Source organism: Acanthopagrus latus, chromosome 20 (assembly GCF_904848185.1).
Source record: "Acanthopagrus latus isolate v.2019 chromosome 20, fAcaLat1.1, whole genome shotgun sequence".
Lineage (NCBI taxonomy): Eukaryota > Metazoa > Chordata > Actinopteri > Spariformes > Sparidae > Acanthopagrus > Acanthopagrus latus.
Window position 1 is genome coordinate 13,983,682 of NC_051058.1, and position 20,143 is coordinate 14,003,824.

A 20,143-nucleotide genomic window follows, 5' to 3' on the forward strand; every position below is an offset into this window, starting at 1 on the left:
ATTACATATTTAGCAACAGGAATGGCAATTTTACATTAATATTGAAGCAGTTGCTGAGGATTTACATCCAGTGTGTATATATGCATCTTTATTTTCTGATTGTGACAGTAAAGAAATGTCGGGAAACAGAAGGTCCTGGGACACCGCAGGTCCTGGTCAGCATCTTAAGCACTTGAACCCTCAAGATCCAAACATTTCCATTAATTTTCATAAAACAAGACCTTGTTTTGACAGCTAGTTATGGTCTGCATGTAATCATAGCTATTCAACTGCATCTACATTCCTTCATTATATCTCTCTTAGTAAGAGAGTTTTCAGTGCCATTCTCTGGGCTAAAGTTATTTAAATTTTCTACTTTCCCACAACTTGTATTCTAGTAAGTTGTGCTACACCAACTTATTCTCACTATGGTTTGACAACTTCTACTTCTTTGTTTTGAGGTGAATAGAAAGAACAAAATGTGCAATGGAAAACCAGACACATTGCAAGTAGCCTACTCTTTCTTTCTTATACAATGCAATATGTTTTTCCTCTGTTTAAAAGACTTGGCTGGCCTTGGTATGGATTTAAATTTGCGGTTATTGAGGGTGGAGGGGAGGTTTGGCCTTAGCGAGATGGAAAATGTCAAAAGGGGTTTGACGAGATGGCTGAAAGGAGCGTTGGCTGGTAGGAGGAATCTTCTGCAAAGTAAAACGCGATGAAATTGACTGACGGAGCTAAAAGTATTAATACCAGATGACGACTGGAGGACGAAGAGAGATGACTCACTAACTTTGGATTTAGGAAAGATACTTAAGGAACCAACAATGTGCGTGTAAATCTCCTTCTGGGTTACGATAATGTCTGAAATGAAGAGGTTTTTTATAACAGCATCAAAGCAAAGATTATCTCTTAGTGTATTGCTCATGAGCACCTGGGCATTTTCTCTAAATACTGCAGAGAGTAAATAGACTCCTCTAACGACGATATTTTAATGGAACTGTAAATCACAGCAACAGGAGAGCAATTTTCCTTCACCTCTGGATTTCAGGTTTTATCTTTGGGGATGATGCAGCTTGGAAAGACTTTAAGCATTAGCATGTTTTCACTTAACTAAACCCATATTCAAAATGCTTCTTAAAGCCTGAGTAGAGGCAGAGCAGAGGAAAGGAAAAAAATAAAATAAAAAAACAAGCCTTGCAGATTCAAAACACGCTTAAAAGATGTTTTGTGAACAGCACTGCAGGGGGAATACTTCTTACTGTACAGGCATATGATTTTAGGAGTCACATAAAAAAGAAGTCAAAAGAGATTAAAGAGGTGGAGTCGTTCTGCACAGGTGACCCGGTGTTTACTTTAAACAACAACTAACAGAGCAGCAGTAGCATTTGATGTAACACATCACAGCGTGCCATGTGATGTTGTTTTATCAGCGCCTGCAGCTACAAAATGCCTCGGGGTACTGTTTTCTGGCAGTGAAATGACAAGGCCTGCCAGCATTTGTTATAAATCTGTTTCAAAGTAATCAAAACAGGCTCCTTATATGGAAGTGAACTATGAAAATACAGTTGGGAATATCAAACAAGTGTACAGCCTTGCTTGCCGCTCTGTGAGCCTGTCCTTTTAGCTAAATGCATCCTAATACGCTCATAATGACAATGCTAGCAAGCTTAGTATAATGTTTACCATGTTCACTTGTTACATTGTAAGCAGTGTTAAGCAAGTTCTTATCTACAGAGTTTTAAGTGAAATATGTCAAAAAGAGTGCTGCAGGAATTCATGTCTTTATTTGATGACCTGAGAATTAGACTTATAAGTGCGAGGGCAGAATTTTCACAATTGCAGATTCATTCTCAAGTATAAAATGTTAAAATGTAAAAGATAAAAGATAAATAAAGCAACTAAAACAAATAAAACATTATCATAAGACAACAAAACATTAAAACAAGGATTAAATGAGAAGAGAAACAATAAAGCAGTAGTTATTTGCTGTCAAAATCCAGTAGTTTGAAAGCCACATAGACCATGCTGCCATCTCTAGAGCCACGCTGCTGGCCTAAAGTCATCGATCCGTCAAATTGAAATTTTACGTACTGGGAATCAAACCACAAAAAACAAAAAGAAAAAAGGCCTACTAGAGGCCTTCATCCCCCTCAGCTCATCGACAGACTGACCAACCAAATTACTCTGGCACACCAGTGAGGGATTAACCTCGAACCACAGAGACACACAACTGAACAAACCAATGCCCCCTGCCTGGAACGCCGAATAGCAAACACATAGAAAAAGTGAATTTCCATCTGATTCGCTATGGATCAACACTGGCTGTTACATCTCTTCCATACCGAGAAGAGACAGATGTGACCAAAACTACAGCTACACAGAAGGGACAAACCAGCCACCTAACAAGAAAAGACAACAGAGTAAAAACAAGACAGCCTATTAGGAAAACATCACTGGAAAACTGAAAAACAATGGGGGACAGCCAGTGCTTATTGTGCCATTAAATATACATTACATTACTTCTTGTCTTGTTTTAACACTGTTTTTTTATGTATTAAGTGATTTAAAGGCACTCCAGCATACCATGCGCAGTTTGAATTAGAATTTAAAATGTGAGGAGGGATTAAAGTTGAATATGACTGTTTACTTCATCCTGCATGTGTAATGTGCACCACAAGATCTCCCTGGAAAACACACATACACAAAAACATGCAGACGAGACATGTGTTTACTAATCTGATTTTGTTTTTTGATGAATTCCAATTTCATTTAAACGCTCCACCAGGACTGTTCATCTACCGTCGTTGCCAATAAAGTGTATTGAATTGCGTTACACTGAATCGAGAGCAAGCGACAGAATAGCGAGAAATGAGAGAAAGTGAAAGAGAGACAACCACAGGCAGGCGGAGGAGAGACTGTGTGTTTTCTCTCTCTCCGCTAGGCCGATGTGTTTAATCTGCCTGTCAGTATGACTTTTGGGGACATTGATTCCCTCTCCTACACAAATCTGAAATTGATCTCATTAATCTCCCATGCATATATTCAGAAAACACAGCAGCGCGAGACGTTTAATTAACAGCATTTTGCGCTGAACAAACCAGAAACCGCCGTCATCTGTGAGCGGTGGTAACAGATCAGACAACGAGAGGGAGGCGCTGGTGTCGGGACCCTTCCTTTCAAGTCGCCCATCTCGCTTCAGTCCAGAAAGTGTCACAAAAGCTTAAAGATGGACTAAAGCCGTGGTTACATTAGTTTCATCAGATTGTGCTGGGAACGTGTTAACCAGCAGGCCTTGATTAGTTTTTTATAAATAGTCACTCATCACTTTAGAGCTTCATGAACTCGAATTCATGAACTCAATTACAGTACAGAGAACTTAAAATAAAATGTCTGAGATGGATTTGGTTAATCATTAAAGATATAAAGTAACCTCACACACAAGAGGGGGGACAGCAAAACTACCACACAGTTAGCTAAGCCTCTGCGCCAATAACAGGTTTTATTTTCCAATATCCAACTATTGGATTCTCTAAAACAGAAATACATATATATGTTCTGTTTTGATTTTAGCGCTGGATAACTTTCTATATTTTTAGGGATTGTTGGTTCCAACAATGGAGCATTAATATGAATTTAGTTTGGAGTTAACTGAATAATTCAGTGTCTTGAAGTTCCACCAGGTGTCTCTGAGAAACACTCCGAGCCATGATAATGACGAAAATACATTTTTGGGTGTTTGTGCTAGAGACAGAGAACAGAGAAACTAGTGTCGTTAAGTGTTGTGGATTTGTAGCTGCACGAGGAAACTGTGAAAGTTGTTTCGTTGGTTTGTCAGCAAGATTACGCGAAAACCACTTCACGGATTTCTACAGAACTTGGATAGAGGATGGGCTTATTTTTCAAGCAGAATCTTAAATTTCAACACAAACAGTAAATGTTTTTTGGGATGAGGACTAAGTGTTGTGTTTGTGTTGTGTTCCAATAAAGAGCACAACAGAACAGTTCATGTTACCCTTTGTTAGCATCGGGGAAAGCAAATAATATACAGCTAGTCATGAACAATACCTGTTAATTTGTAACCCCACAAACTAATGTATAGTTAGTTAAACATATATTCCTCAAAGTAATGCACATTTTCACCGGCTAGTTAGCCAGACATGCTAACATATGCAGGTTAGAGCAGTAAAACACTGTTTTAGTCATCATGCTTCTGCTCCTTGCATGAGGTTAGCAAACAGTAAACTGAGCGGACAGCTGTGCTCACGTCAATTTTGATTTTCCTCTTCACTCATGCTGCTATAAAAGTTATTTCACCTTTTCAAAAATGGGCCAGTTCCTGCTCACTAATCTGTATTCACTTCCCTTTTCTAAGCAGGAAGATAGCTTCTTCATGGAGGCTGGAAGTGTAGGTCATAGCAGCCAACCTTGCCGTATTGAGAAGGGATAAAAGATTATGAGCTGCAGAAATTATAGCACCTTGAAAAAACTGGGGGAAAAGCTTAATCTCTATTATTTCCAGGATTAGTCTCTGGGTGACTCAACATCACAGCAATCACAGAGGGAAGGAAATGGCATCTTTTCATGAAGGGTGGAAAAAAGAGGGGGGATGAGAGGCTTTCATCGCGGCGAATCAGAGCGAAAGCATCAGAGGAAAGGCTGCCTCGGCTCCTTTCATGGTGAATGCATTTGCCGGGATCATCTGTCGGAGCCAGATTCTCCGTCTTCAGTTTGAACCAACATGGCGCTGTGGAGGCACGCTCTCCTTTCTGACACCCACTAACATCCCCTGATGAGCCTCTCTGTTTGGTGTTAATGCTTTGTGACATTAACAATTGAATAATTTTTCTTCATCTCACTGAATTTTAACGTGAAAGGCATTTAACACATTTTGCTACTATTACCACTAAAGCATGTTTAATGAATTATGCATCTCTGGAGAGCAATTTAAGCACAAGAGCAAATTCAGTCGGAGTGACGGAGACCAGAGACACTGTGGTGTAAGTGTAATCTATAGCAAGAGACAGTGCAGATGGAAAACTGGAGCAACATGCAGATTATTTTGCTCCAGAGGAACTTGCTCTGGTCCTCACAGGTTTAGGAACAAATTAGACTCAAATTTAGTTTTATTCCCTCAAGCCTCAAGAGTCAGCTTATTTATCATCTTTTCACTAAATGAAGCAAATGTGCACAACCACGTGATGTTGAGGATCCTTGCTTACTTTGTATCACCAAAACAGCCACTTTTCATGAGCTAAGGACAACAAGCACTGGCTCAAGCTTTGTGATTAAGCAATTTTTGGATACATAAATGGATTTGCAACTTAACTTAAAGCAACATTATGCAACATTTTTACCATTTACCATTTATATTCTGATCTCACATTTTTGTAATCTTTCTTGTTCGCAAAAATATAGTCTCTACTGTCAACAGATGGCTTAAATATAACTTTAGAGGCCACAAATCTGCTGATGTGAATATATAATATCCGGTGTTGACACAAGGGCATCCACACATCATGAATCTAAATCTGGGCCAATGGTGTCACAGTAACCATCTGTGTTCGCACAGAAGTAAAACTTCAAAGTACAAGATATATTAAAATTCTTCCTGGTTAATATTTATGTTCATAAAACACACTATTTAGGAAGTAATGAGTGTTCTGGGCACTTTGAATATTTTGTTTCAACTGCTGTAGTGTCATTACATTTGCAGCATCAGACATCATTTTAAATCAACAGAACTCTTTAACATACGCCATCTATGTCTGCTTTTCTATTAATATTCACCTCTACTGCACAGTGTGTTCTATAGGTGCATATCAGAAAGCCCCACTCACTCTATCTTTAACGAGCAATAATCTTTCTATTTGCAGAAACGGTCGCAACCAACAGTGTAATGGAATAGGCAGGATTAAGCAGCGGGGAATGTGGAGCTGAAATACTAAAATGTGGCTGCCTCTTCTGACAGCGACTTGCTGTTAAGCCTGCAAAACACATCGTCAAATAATGAAAATTGAATGGTATGTTTTCCACTTCATAATAGCATGAGGCACACAGCTTTCTGAGTCATAAAACAGAAGTGGTTAGTGCACTGCGCTTTTGCAGTAATGATGATGCCATTCATTGCTTACACAACAGGCAGAGAACGAGGCATTTATGATGAGCTCTGGAGGATGAATTAGCATCCATTAAAACTGCCATTGACAGCTCCGGTTAGCTCCCTCCACTGGAAACAAAACGGCGGAGAGTGAAGGCCTAATTTCCATGATGGCTTAAAACGCTGCCCCCGCCTTGCACTGTGTGGTCTTTAAATAAATCATCTTTATTGTGACAAAGTACATTTAGGCCACGACTGGCGGCCAACAGGCAAATTCTCCCGCTGGCTGTCACTGTCTATTTAAACTCACACAGCCGCAGCTGGCAGAGCCGGCGGCTTCATGAGAATTTCTACCTGCGGGGAAGCATCCAGCCCAGATCACGCTCCCCGTGGTAATCTGTCCTACTTTCAACTGGAGCGCTATGGGCCCATTTTCACCCCGGGGTCCGTACACTTCTATTGAATTTGTTCAAGGTGAAACGCAGGATGAGTGTCCTCTGGTCAAAGAAAAATCGCAGGATACCATGATCACTGTGGACACGAGCTGCAGCAGCTCTTACAGTAATGTCCACACAGGAGAATTAAATAATCATTTTCAGAGCAGATCAGCATTGAATGTTACACACATCCCCTGGAACTTTTTATTTACAATGTTACAATAGTTCAAACTTAGTCTGGTATAAAAACTGGCACCAAATTCTGTTTATTAACTGCCCTGTCTGGTACACTAAGAAAGTAATGGTCTGATGCATCATTTGAATTCTTCTATTTCTATACTTTGCTGAAGACTTTGTCCTTCAAAAACAGGTAAACACAAAAACCTAAATCAATACACGTGATGTGCTCGGCCATTAACATTTTGTATTCTGATATGTTTTGCATCATGGCTATAAAAGATAAACGAACACTAAGCGATAACACCGATCTGCGGGGAAATGAGCATGTATTCATTATCAGCGCGGCACAGATAGAGCAGCGTTTGTCGGGTTTTGTGTCTTTTACCGACCCGCTGCCCTTCCATAGCGCTCTGCACGTCTGTATCAAGCACTCTTAAAATTAACTGCCACCATCTGCTTGAATTGAGATAAGCCTGAGTCCAATCAGACTCGCTGAAAGGCAGTCAGCAGATGTGCGGCACATACTTATTGATATTTAAAGTCTGCCGCAGCTTTATCCGCCCCATGAACTTAGTAATTAGCAGCTTTCTGTCTCGATGCTCCTCTCCGGCTGTGTGCCTGGTGGAGAGAGTTTGAAGGATCTTCCATTAGCGGCTTCAGAGATGAGAGTCACGGGATCTCTGCTCACCGGTGCATCTCTAAAGATGTTTATCAGGGATGCATTAAAAGGAGATGAACAGCCATCAGCACATGTATTGGAGAGGGCAGGAAGAGTGTGTTCAGGGCTAAAGAGTGTCAAACTTGACACTCTGGAGATGCTGCTGTCTGTCAGCTGACCGGTCACTAAACCCCTCCCCCTGGAACAGCGACGGTCCAATCATAGCTTAGGCACAGCAGGCCCGTTTAGCATATAAAAAGTCTGGAGAATTTTGTATGTTTTTCAGCCTTTCTTAAAACAAAATTAAAGAACAGAAGTGTAAAGAACTAAGAGGCCTTTTTGCATCAGCCAAGTCAAACCATGAAATATTTTAAGAGATCTCTAGAAAATTATCTCGTTATCTCTAGAAAACAACATTTCTTATTCCATGAAAATGACATAAAGAAATCGTGATTGACAAAATAAAATGTAACACTTCACAGGAAAATGCAAGAAATAATATGTTTGATCAATGACCATAAAGGGCTTCCGTAGATATAATATTGTAGGAGAAAATCCAACATTTCCTGGTTTTGCTGCTTCATACTTAAAGATTAATGACAAAGTAACCGGGTACTATCATATCCTCAGCAACATAATGTACCTCGGTGGCTGGTGTTCAGTGATCTTTGTAACATTTCCTTTATGACAAAAAGACAAGTGACACCTGTGTTCACTCCACAAAATCCAAGCGGGAATAACGTTGATCCTCTAAATAAATCACGTTGCATATTGGTTAAAAACACCCATCTTAACTACAAGGGGGAAGTCTGTGTGAGCTGACCCAATCATGCACACACCCTGACAGTGTATTGCATGAGTCATAACAGAAAGCGCTTGAACATTTTGGGCAATGTCATGTCTCCTGGCAGCCACATATTTCAGCAGGTTTGCATTTCCTGCTTGATTTTCGAGGCACGTCGTCAGATTTGGAAGGAACAATATTTTCATTCAAGTCAGCATTTCAGCAAAAACCAAAACGTGAATGCATTTTGCTGACAGAATGTGTAGTTTGAGTGTGTGTGTGTGTGTGTGTGTGTGTGTGTGTGTGTGTGTGCATTCATGTGAGTATCTTGAATTAAAGCATGTGCTGCATTTGAGCCATTTAAGAGTTTTCTGTAACAGTTGCCCTCAATCGTTTGTCATCACTGCAAAGAGATATTAATTCTCTAGAAAACAGAAAAATGTCCTCAGTCAGCAGGCGATCACGCACAGCACCCAGCAGGAGGTAGAAATACAGCAAAGCCAGCCTCATGCATGTCCAAAGTTAGAAATAATCCACTTTTCCTCAAAGTTTATGTAGACAGTGGGGTTCAGACAGAAGCTGAGCCACCGGCTAACAGCTCCTGTTTGAAGGACATGGAAGGACTATCAGTGCCAGTGTCCTCCAGAGTCCGTTCCCCAAAGGTGATGACACAGAAATAAACTGCTTCAACAGAACAAATTGTCATTTTGCAAGAGTGCTGGATCCCATTTAGACTGTGTGTTTTGTTGTGTTGTTGAACAGGATATCATTTCTTCATATCACAGAATGTCTCTCAGGGGGACTCTGACAGGAAAGTGCAAATGAAAACCAAACAGAGATGTGAGACAGTAGCACTCTGTAGTTGGCTAAAAAATGTACGGATTCACTTCTCCCTCTATTCTGGTGATTGAATGTGCTCAGTAAATCTGATGATAACCAAACTGTGATTATGTAGAAACTCAGGCCGGATGGTGGCACGACATTAATCCTCCACAAGTATCCATGAGCAAATTTCATGAAAATGTGGCATTAGAAGCCTAATTATGAAACAACGTCTGAAAATTTGATCAAATCATGGTGCTAAACGCAACCTGTCCATACCAAATTTTGTGACAATCTCTCTGGTAAGTATTTTTATGGAAGCAAAATCCTGAAATGATTAGGGGTGCAATGATAAATTGATCACTTAGCAGTTGGCTAGCCTTTCCTCTCGCTATGGCCCTACTGAACTGATACAATATCGTATCCTGATGAAGCTGGTAATTCACTCCCCTAGAAATGATCGAGTTCAGCTGCCTAATTTTCCAAGATATAAATCAGCAGATAGAAAAGAGAAAACCTCAAACTCACACATCCTTTGGGCCGACATTAGGGACTAACAATTCCCCAGTATGCACTCTTACAAGGGTTTTAGCTGTGGAAGTTTAAATTGGAGAGAGAAAACATAAAAACCAAACTAAAGCGGCAAGCAGCAACGAATGGGCCCTCGCAGTTCACACGTGTCAGGGCGTGCTGCGTACCCGGCCTTGGGGACTTGAGGGTTACTGGTTCAAGTCCCACCCAGACCAAAAAAGAACAATGTGGTGTGGCAGCCCCTTCGGTCATCTCTTCTACACTGTGTGTGTGTATGGGATTTGGGATTAAAATAGTTTAAAACAAAACCAAAAAAAAAAGTCATCACTACAAAAAACAAGGAAGGTCAAGATCTGCTTGTCCCACAACTAGAAACTAAATATAAAAAGGTATGTGCATTAGATATGCTACGATCACAGGATGGGATATGAAAAGACAAACAGCCAACTCAATGTGCCAATCAAACGCAGAGAATCTTTACAAACATATACAACACAGAATCTCAGCAGATAAATTGCGAAATCAGAAAGTGGGGTCGTCTGTATTTATAGTTCTTGAGTTCTCTCCTTGTTAGTGGAGGCAGAAGTGGAAAGGTAGCATTATACAGTCTGTCTGCTGCTGACACAAAAGAATCGCTCAGACATCCCATCTTGCACCTTGAGAGGACGGGGGATGTTTGTTTAAACTTCAGTTTATCCTCCCTTCTGTTTCTAACTTCATGCTGCGCAGGTTTTGTTCATTTGTCCCAACATGACTCTGATTCTCCAGCAAACTTCCACAAAGATGAGGGCACAGGGCTACAACTGTTAGAGTTTGTTAAGCAGTCTGTTGAATGCACTGAAGCTCTTATGCTGTGTTCAGACAGAATTTAAAATGAACTTTAGAGGCGGCTTGGGTGCACAAGAAGTCAATGGAGTCAGGGCAAGTGGATGCAAAAATCAGATTTGGTGGTGTGATCTAAAAAATGTTCCAACTAGAGTTATTTTCAAACGATTTCTCCTAAAGTAGACACTAAAGGCTCATTTTCAATCTTGTCTTTTATTGTTCTAAAAATAATGAAGTTTTCAGGGTATTAAAATATTGAATTAATATTTTCAAAAGAAACGCACAGAAAATGCACACAAACGAAATAAGAGTCTGGAGGGAAATAACAGAAAGAACCAGAGCTTCTGGCGAGTTGTGAGTTTAGTCAGATGCTGAGCTGAATGCTGTGAAGATTGGTAAGTCTACCATTGATCCAGTTGAAGGCAGTAAAAAAAGGTCCCTCAGATAATTTATAGGATTTACAATCATGTCTCTTCTACCTTGTCTTCAAATTTGTGCATCCCCCAGGTATTTGAAATGCTGTGTTATTTTTTATACCCCTTTACAATAAATGGTGATGTGTTGATGTTTTTTTGAAGGTGCAGGATCCAGAGTCAAATTTCAATGAAAAACAATTTGCCTGGTCCTGATTCTTCCCCAGCATTTGCCTGAAACATTTCTACGTGTCTACTCTGCATGACCATCTTACAGTCTGTCTGTAATGTGTTTTCAAATCTCTCTAAGACCTTAAATTTCCCTCTTTATCTAGCAGGGATTTAATGTGCATTTTAATTCACGGGTTGTTACTTGGAGAAATTAAGAACCTACTTGGATCAGTGACACAGCAGGAGATGCAATCTGTAACACAATAAATGAAACCCTTAGGTGGCCTCACTATGTTGCCAACAGACCCCTGAGTTTACCCTCTCACAGCCCCCGTGACACTGTCCTGATGATGAACCGTACAGATCTCTGGTTACCAGATATCTTGAGGCTGCATGAGCTCCTGGCACATCCAGGATGTAATAGAAATCCATGGCATGTGTCTAAACCATTAAAATAACTTAATGTAGTTGGTCTTGGCATGCAGCTCCATTTCCAGAACACATTTGGAAAAAAAAAATGCCCTCGTTCTGATGCAGGATGTGAGTCACTGCGAGCTTGTACAACTGGAAGTCTGATTTTGAAGAGAAAATCACTGCATAAACCTTCATCTTCTTACAGTTCTTGACATTTTTTTTTAATATAAATTATGCCACTAGGAAAATGCTTCATACAGATCTGCATAAAACAGCTCAAACATATTCAGCTCTCCAAGTGTGAGATGTTCACAAAATCATCCAAATCAAAGCAAATATTTTCGAAAGATCAACTCATTTCATGTGGATAAATCTGATGCTACTGTTTTTATTATATTTATAAATCATAAATGTTAAAGCTAGGGTTGGTACGCTTTTTTAGAAGCATTTTAGTTACACTTAACCTTAAACATTACACATCAGAACATAAAAAACAAGGTTTCTGTGTTTAATAGGCCCATCAAGGTAATGTATACTGCTAGAGCTATTAGCTAGCATGTTGCACAAGAATAGCAAAATAAGTTTCCCCATGTTAACATGCTAGCTTGACAGTGATGAGTAATAACAGACATATTCGTTATGTACATTCATTATGATAATGTTAGGTGTTTGTTACATGTGAGTGAGACATGAGGTAGCTAGATATTGTTAGCAATGACCATGCAATGCACAAAGCACACAACCACAGCTTTAGCAGTAGCCGCTGGGCTGGTTAGCCTTTGCGGACTAAAGTGTTCAAGGTGGCTATGTAGCCTGTGTTTATGTGATGTCACATTTAACAGAGACTTTTATTTCTGTATTTGTGGACTAGAAAAAGCTAAGACAGCACATATAATATAGCAAGCTAGCTGCTCACACATAACTCCCCACTAGCCAGCAAAGACTAGGGTGCAGTCAGTGAAGCCTGGCAGGGCGTATCATGTGCTTTGAGGAAGGCCTGAAGGATTGGATACTTCTAAATATCCAATCCTGTATGCATGCATGTTTTCTACAATCTTACTTTCCCAAGCTTTAAGAGATAGCTCAAGCCACCAGGGTTGACCTTGGTGTCTTCATGGTCTCCATCATTATTAGCCACTAGGGAGGTGAAATGTGTGTCTACTTGTACAAATCACATTGCAGGGACAGTAATCTCGTTCCACAGGGCGATTATTCTCCTCCCATATGGGAGCAAAACTCCCACAAGGGCTAACACAACATTCTGGGGCTAAAATGTGTGTTTTTTTTAGTATTACATTAATCTGAGTGTTGGGGTTCAGCACACAGTACATGCTTTGGATAGGGCAAAGCATACAGAGAATGTAAGTCAAAACAATGTCCTCATAGTGATAGAGACAAGCGTGTGTGTGTGCGTGTGCGTGTGCGTGTGCGCGTGTGCGTGTCTGTGTGCCCTGAACTCCTGCAGTCATTACCAGTCAGGCTAATCAAACTCACACTGTCAAACACTCTACAATGACTGATTGGGGCTGTCAGTCCCTGTTAGCGGTGTAGGGGTAAAGGAGGGCATGTTTTGATGCAAGCCTCTACAGCGCCAGCCAAATTTAGAGAAGATGCCACATTCATCCATGAAGATTGTATGCATACAGTATACTATATTCAAATGGGTTTTTATGTGGTTGCATATTGAACGGCTAGCAGCCACAAATGCAACATAGTCACCAGCGCAAATTGTGTAGAAGCTCACCTAACTTTCCTTTTGGCAGGAGTCAGGATAATTTGTTGCAAATTCAACATCAGTCTTAGTCTTTCCCCCTCTATGCATCACTGATATTACCAGAGCCCGTCTATTAGCCTACTGTTTAGTACCATTGCAGCGTTTATAGTAGTTAGTTATTATGGATATTATTATGGAAAAAACAAAGTTGCAGCCAGAGCAAGAAGACGTGGAGAGTGAGACATCATCTAATCTACTCTAATCTGACCACTTTTTTCAGTAAAAAGTAATCTAAGGCATTATTATTTCCAAACCAGTAATCAGATTAAAGTTACTTATTTGTGTCACTGTGCATTACTATTATTTTTGTCATGTCCTTAGTAAAAATATATATTTTTGCTTTCTTCTTGCTCCTCGGGGAGTGAAAAGTCATCTTTTCAGCACGAGGACACAAACAACTATGGAGGGAGGAAAGAGATGCACATTTTCTAGCTGGAAATACAGTCATTAAAGATAAGAATATTAAGGTTCGTTGTACACTCTCTGCTGGTGACAAAGTACTATCAAGCTTCTAAAACACGATGTCAAATTTGAAGAAACATTTGGAGTTGCAGCACAGCACAGTTAAGTTTTCAGAGCAAGTCCCACCAGGTGGTGTTAAGCAGAGAGCTGCGAGCAAAGCCACGGCCTCGACTTCTGCAGGAGGTCCCCCACCACCCAAACAACAAAAACTGGACTTCGGTACAAAACAAGGAAGTGGGGGAGAGTTGAAGAAGTTGGTCAGGTGGTATGTTGTAGAGGAAAAGCTGCACTTAAACACGGATGACTCGCCCTCGTTTGGTGCCATAATAAACAAGATCCCTACTATTATCATTGCTGTGCTTGGCTTTACTGTTAAAAATGCAGCTGCTGAATGTCACTCATAAAGTAACTTGTCTAATTTAGTTACTTTTAGAAACAAGTAATCAGTAAAGTAACTAAGTTACATTTTAAAGGAGTAATCAGTAATCAGATTTCTTTTTCAAGGTAACTGAGACAACACTGTCGACACTGCACTCCTAGCAACGCACCTTGGCATTCATAAATATCCAAAACTAATATTCACCGACACATACCTGCACTGAACTTTAAAAACTTCACACTGGTGTTTCAGACGCTGCTGTGGCACAAATAAAATGATCTCACTGGCACCGGGGAACAGAGTCAAGGCACAGTATCCTAATTGGATTTGTTCTCCAAGATAATCTGCCCTATCTGTATTGCAATTAAAACCGTACTGCGCCATACTCATTACCCTACAATTAGAATAATGACTCATTAACGCTGCTGGAGAGTGAATCAAACCCCAACAGGAAAATTAATGGACCCATCGAAACCGACTGATGAACTTCTGTCTCCTCAAACATTTTGAAAACTTTTATAGACCCTAACAAGGAAACAAGGACTTCTCTGTCTCTCTCCATCCCCACAGAGCACAGCATAATGTCTTACATGATGGCTCATAATGTCACTCTTAAATCTAATATCATAGGTAGCTAAAAACTGATTTAGAGGTAAATTGATAACTGCTTCAGTGACACACAGAAAGGTTTTATTTTTTCCACTGTATTACAACCTTTCCTGTTGTACTCTTATCTGTAGCTTTCCACCTTTGCCACACAGACGATTCACTTTATTATGTATTCTTCAGGTAGAACTGGATTCTCATCATGCTGGGACTGTTTCCCGTTTTATTTTGTAAGGTTCATCCTTGTGTCATTTTATGTTACTTCCCGTCTTTGTCTGCTTTTCCTTCCCTTGCACCTGTCCCTTGTGTATTTACAGAACACAGTCTTGTGTTTTTGTTTCATGTGATTAATCCAAGTTCAACCCATTTTACTCAGTTTGTATTTGGTGTAGTTTTGATTTTTGTTATGTTTTTATTTCCGTAGTTCTTGATTTTTCCTTCTGTTGTGGTCTAAGTTTTTGCGGCCTGCCTGTTTTTTGATAACAGCTTTTCATTAATGCCCTTTTTGTCCCACTATTTGCCTGCTTGGAGTCTGCATTTAGCTCCTTTTTTGGTACAATCATAAAAATACTAGTTCAAATTCCGCCTATGAAATAACAAACACGGCTATAGTGGCAAAGGCTTTATAAGTGAAGATTAGAAAACAGTGGCTACAGACTAAACCAATGTGTAAAAATGTCTCTTTTAAATATTGAAATTGCCAAAGGTAAAGTGAGACTTGACAGGTTTTGGCAAGGAGCTGAAATACAACTGCACTCTCTGTAACGTGCAGTGGGATGTTTCAAGGTGATCAGAAAACTGTCATTTGTTGCAATTTAACCTCAGAAACATTTTTTGCAATTCATTATGCTTTTAATAGGAAAGGTTTCGGTCAAGTGCAGATTTTTGTTTCACCAACTTTAAAGCGCAGTGAAGATGTTAAACAACACTCAAGACAGCCTGTGTCACACTTCAGCATTGATTCTCTTAAAGCCAATTTCCTGAATTTTTTTTTATAACGCTTATGTGGACATTTTCCAGCATTTGTTATTTGGCACTGGAGAAGAACAGAAAAACATGTAGGTGGGCAGACAGGGGATTGATGACTCAACTCAAAACTGAAGGAGACAATGTGCCCCTAAGCTCTGGAATACATTATTTTGCAATGTCATTATACATAAAAAAAAAAAAAAAATCAGACTGTGATTTTTAATTGATGAAATGGTTTTTGAAATCTGTGCAGCCAGGACAGCCTCGCTACAGGAAAGTAATAAGTCGCAATGATGGAGACTATGAACCCGGGATGGTCGTCCGTGTGGAATGACAGTGTCGTTATAGGAGTCATTAATCACCCCGATCAATAGAAGGTGGCAAAGGCTAGCATGCACAACTAAGTCTATCTGATGAGGCCGTGTTACTTCAGTTGTAATTAAAGCATAACAGATGTAGAAAATGGTGATCGCTGGATTTTCTTTTTTTAAAGGAAGGTTTATCTTGTGCCATAATTTGAGGTTTCAATGTTTCTTGTTTCTTTTTGTTGGATGGATCCTTTGGTGTTAGTTTTTACTTTCCTGCCATTTTTGATTGCCCCATTAGTTTCACGTGTGCATTATTAGTGTTCCCTCCCTTGTGTACAAAATCTCTCCTCATGTCCTCTAATCTCCTGTTTTTTTTCTTTTACCCTGCCTGTGGTTTACCTCTTGTTTGTACATTATTTAGTTTTTGTATTTCTCGTTGCTGTTTTTGTTTTCCCCTAGCCTGTTTTGCGAGTCCTGTTTGTTACCTGGATTTTGATTTGTGGACTACGGCTTACATTATTAAAGCTCACTTTTTAATTGTTGGGTCTGTATTTAAGTTCTCATCTTTTTGCAAGCTCTAACATTTTGTTTATTGGATTGATTGTTCAAAATGCATTATTGGGAAAGACATGTGGTGCATCCCTAGGACTGTGGATGATGAGTTCACTGCTCCCTTTGGATTTTCAGACTGAACGCTTCAAAGATGCAGGATGTATACCTAAAAACATCATTGTGTCCAGGTCCAGGGTTTACTCATTATAATCTTGTGTTTTCTTATTTTTGGCCAGCTTTATCATATATCGGTTCTGTTTCATATTTTCTATTGTACTATAGAGCTATTTCAATAAAATGTTTATGAAAAGAGCAACACAAATAACTGTATAGACTAAAGACTTCAGCCAGACTTTAAACGACCATGTGACAATCACCTCATAAGCGTCTTACACCAATGGACGCAGTTAATTTCCATTTGAGGTGCAATTGTGCGCTGAACCTCTGAATACATAATTACCAAAACCAGTCACCATGTCGTAATGAAGATTTGCATCACTGTGGTCGTGTAGTGTAAATCAGAGCCCTCAGTGTTTGTTATAACACTAGTTCTCCTGTTGTGCTGTATTATAAAGGTTTTATTTGACGTATTAACCAAGTAGTGATAGAATATAGACATCTCCATCTAATTCCTTCAGTTTCTGCTGTGCTACGCATCATTTTATGTCTACTTTTAAGCAAAAGACACAGAGAAAGATATGAGAAATGAGCTCTGTATCCAGGATTTTTACACGCCGTTGCTTCTCTTGCGTGTCATACTGAGAACAGAGAATGAGATTTAAAACACACAGGCTGTCACTGCAGCCTCCAAACGGAGCTCTTGACGAGGGGTGGAGGGGTGGGGACAGCTGCAGCATGGCCACCAGGCAAAACTCTACAGTTATCTCCTCTCCAACTGTTTCCCTTTGATCTCTCTAATCTGCCATTTAAAGAAGAAAGCATCCAGAGCTGCCACACAGACACTTCAGAGTATTTCAATCCAGGCACACATGGCACAGTGTGTATGTGTCCATGAGCTACTGAAGTACATCACAAAATGCAAATGTATACACATAATTTAAACCTACGCTTTATGTTAACTCTTTCTTTTCCTCATCCAATAAAGACATTTATTGGCCCAGTTTTCATCTGAGACAAAAATGTTTCTGCCGCTGCATCGAAGAGCTACTCTAATGACAATCAATCTGCTGATTATTTTCTTAATTAATCGATTGATTGTTTCATCCATAAAATATCTTGATTTGTGAAAACTTCCAATCTCCACTTCTCCTCTCTTCTTCTTAAATTGCTTGTTTTGAGGAAGAGAGAGACTACTGTTCCTTTAAAGGAGACATATTGTGCTCATTTTCAGGTTCATGATTTTACTTTGGGGTACTAGAAATAGGTTTACATGCTTTAATGCTCAAAACACATCAGTTTTCTTATACTGTCCGGTGCTGCAGCGCTATAGTTTTAGCTCCTGTCTTTAAGGCCCTCCCTTCCAAACAACCAGTCTCCTGTGATTGGTCAGCTCACACAGGCCTGAGCCAGCAGGGCTAACAACAACAGAGCGGCTGTGCTAAATCAAATATTGCGTGTCAAACTTCGCTAGGCATTAATTATGTAAATGTGTGACATTGTGTGATGTCACAATGTCACAGAATTAAAGGTGGGGCTACTGAAGAGGTGTTTCAGGATGAGTGTTTTCTGTGGGAGAGAGGAGTTTCTCTTGGTGCAGACTACAGGCTTTATATCTTTCAAGGTCTTTTACATACACATATAAAACACTGAAGTAAAAGAAACAATAACAAAAAAGCATAAAAGGTTTCCTTTAACTTTTATAGGCACGAAACTACTAGTTTTTATTAACGAGACGTTGGGACTTTTTCCAGACGAGTTTGTGACAGCTAAACTGAATATTTTTAATTAGACGTTGGGACGATTTTCGGCTGAACACTAGCACAGATTCATCACAAGATTAAATTAAAACCCAGACTGAACACAACTCTTGTTTACTCATTAATTTGCATCCACTCATCCAGAGGCCAAACTACAAGTCTACGTGTTCCAACATCACGAGCTGGTAAAAATTAAAGTGATTGACTTGGCAAATCTGAAGAATTTCTAAATTTAAAAACCCTAAATGCAAATCACAATTCTGCTCCCTTTAGCCGCAAAAAAAAAGAAAACACAAATGACTAAAAATCCCAGCTCTGCCTTTATCTTTAACAGGCTCCAATTATACGAGCTAATCTGGGCATATTTCCCTGGGGAGGCGAGGACATAATTGCCAGCAATCTGCACGGTGATATCAGCGCTGTTCTTGTGTGGCTTTTAAAATGACTTGACACATCTGGGAGCGACAGCGTTGTATCGGTCTGAACTCCCGCACTTGGCTTCATCAAAAGGGGTCAATTAGAAAAACAAACAGGCCGGGGACTCATTTTGGATGCAGAGGAACTGAACGAGGGGCAGATGGTGAGGCAGGAGACTCAGCCTGCCCTTGAGCAATGATGTGGAGTCACTGTTGTAAAACACACATTGACTGGGGGGGGGGGGAGTGCTCACATGCGTTCAGGAAGACAAATCCACAGATACATCACATCTCAAGTCATATAAAACCAGATAAAGTGAGGATATTGTTGCGTAAGGAGTAAACAGTCTCACCAAACAGCATCTCCACGTGTTTTGTGATTCCTCTGCTGGTCGCTCTTCGACTCAGTCTTCTCCTGCCAGTTTATCTCCCATCAGTGAAGTTGAACAAAGTGCCTCCTCGCAGATCACCCTTCTCTAGTTCCGCCACTTTTGATTCTCTGAGCTGAGGTGAAAACGGCAGTCCTCTCTCGGCCACTGACACGTCTTGGCTGTGATCCAATCTGCCGCGGCTAAAGAACGGGGCTCGTGTGTGCTTCAGTTAGAAAGCTCTGTGCTCTGATGATCGCGCCGCACTTTATGAGGCGAGCGGAGAGGAACGGGTGAGGCGGATTGAAAAGGAGGAGAGGTTGAGAGTGCGATGGTGAGAGTCTGAAGAGCAAGTGTGTATTCTTCTCTTCTCTGTGTGAGTATGTAAGGGGGGGAGAGACACAGAGAGAGAGAGAGAGAGAGAGAGAGGCTGGCAGAGGACTGGCTGTTACCAACATGAACATCCCACCTCCCTTCTTCTTCTACTTCTTCCCAGCACCATTTTCTATTCAGGGTTCACACCTGCATGCTCCCTTAAGGACACTCAAATGTAATTTCCTTCCTGGTATTACTTGACAACAATAGGCATCATTTATCAATCTGTTTTCTGCGCCGCTTAAAATGCAGCTGTGCGACTGTATGTGGGAAGAAAACATTCAGAAGCTTTCACTCCACATCCAACTGATATTGACATCATCAGCAGATGATTCATACTGCAGTCCGCTGTTTGTGATGATTGATTGCTGAGTCGTTTATTGATAAGAATCAGTTTTTTTTTTTCTTTTTACACTCCTGCTTTACATTTCCAATAGGTTGAGTGTGGAGAGGTTTCAGTCAAAATAACCTGAGTCACTCATGCAGCACAAAGTCATTAGTTTTCTCACCACCACCTACCGATACAATCGCTATCATAATTAAACAGCAGTGGGTTTAGAGGGCAGCTCAAGTAAGCAGAGTAAGATTTAATTTGCTGTTTTTTTTCTCTCCAATATAAGACCCTGTTTTTCTGCTCATGATTAAACACTCTACTGCACACCGCCTCATTTTATTAATATCTACATAAAGTGGCTATGATGTTACATTTGGGGTGGAACCGCTGCCGTCTGATTCTCGAGAAC

General features: G+C 40.2%; 1 protein-coding gene across 3 annotated transcripts in view; it reads right to left on the reverse strand.

The window, feature by feature from the left end:
• LOC119010167 (zinc finger protein 385B-like) overlaps nucleotides 1–20,143 on the reverse strand; it is a 73,774-nt gene that overhangs the window by 14,331 nt on the left and 39,300 nt on the right. The window lies entirely within an intron of this gene.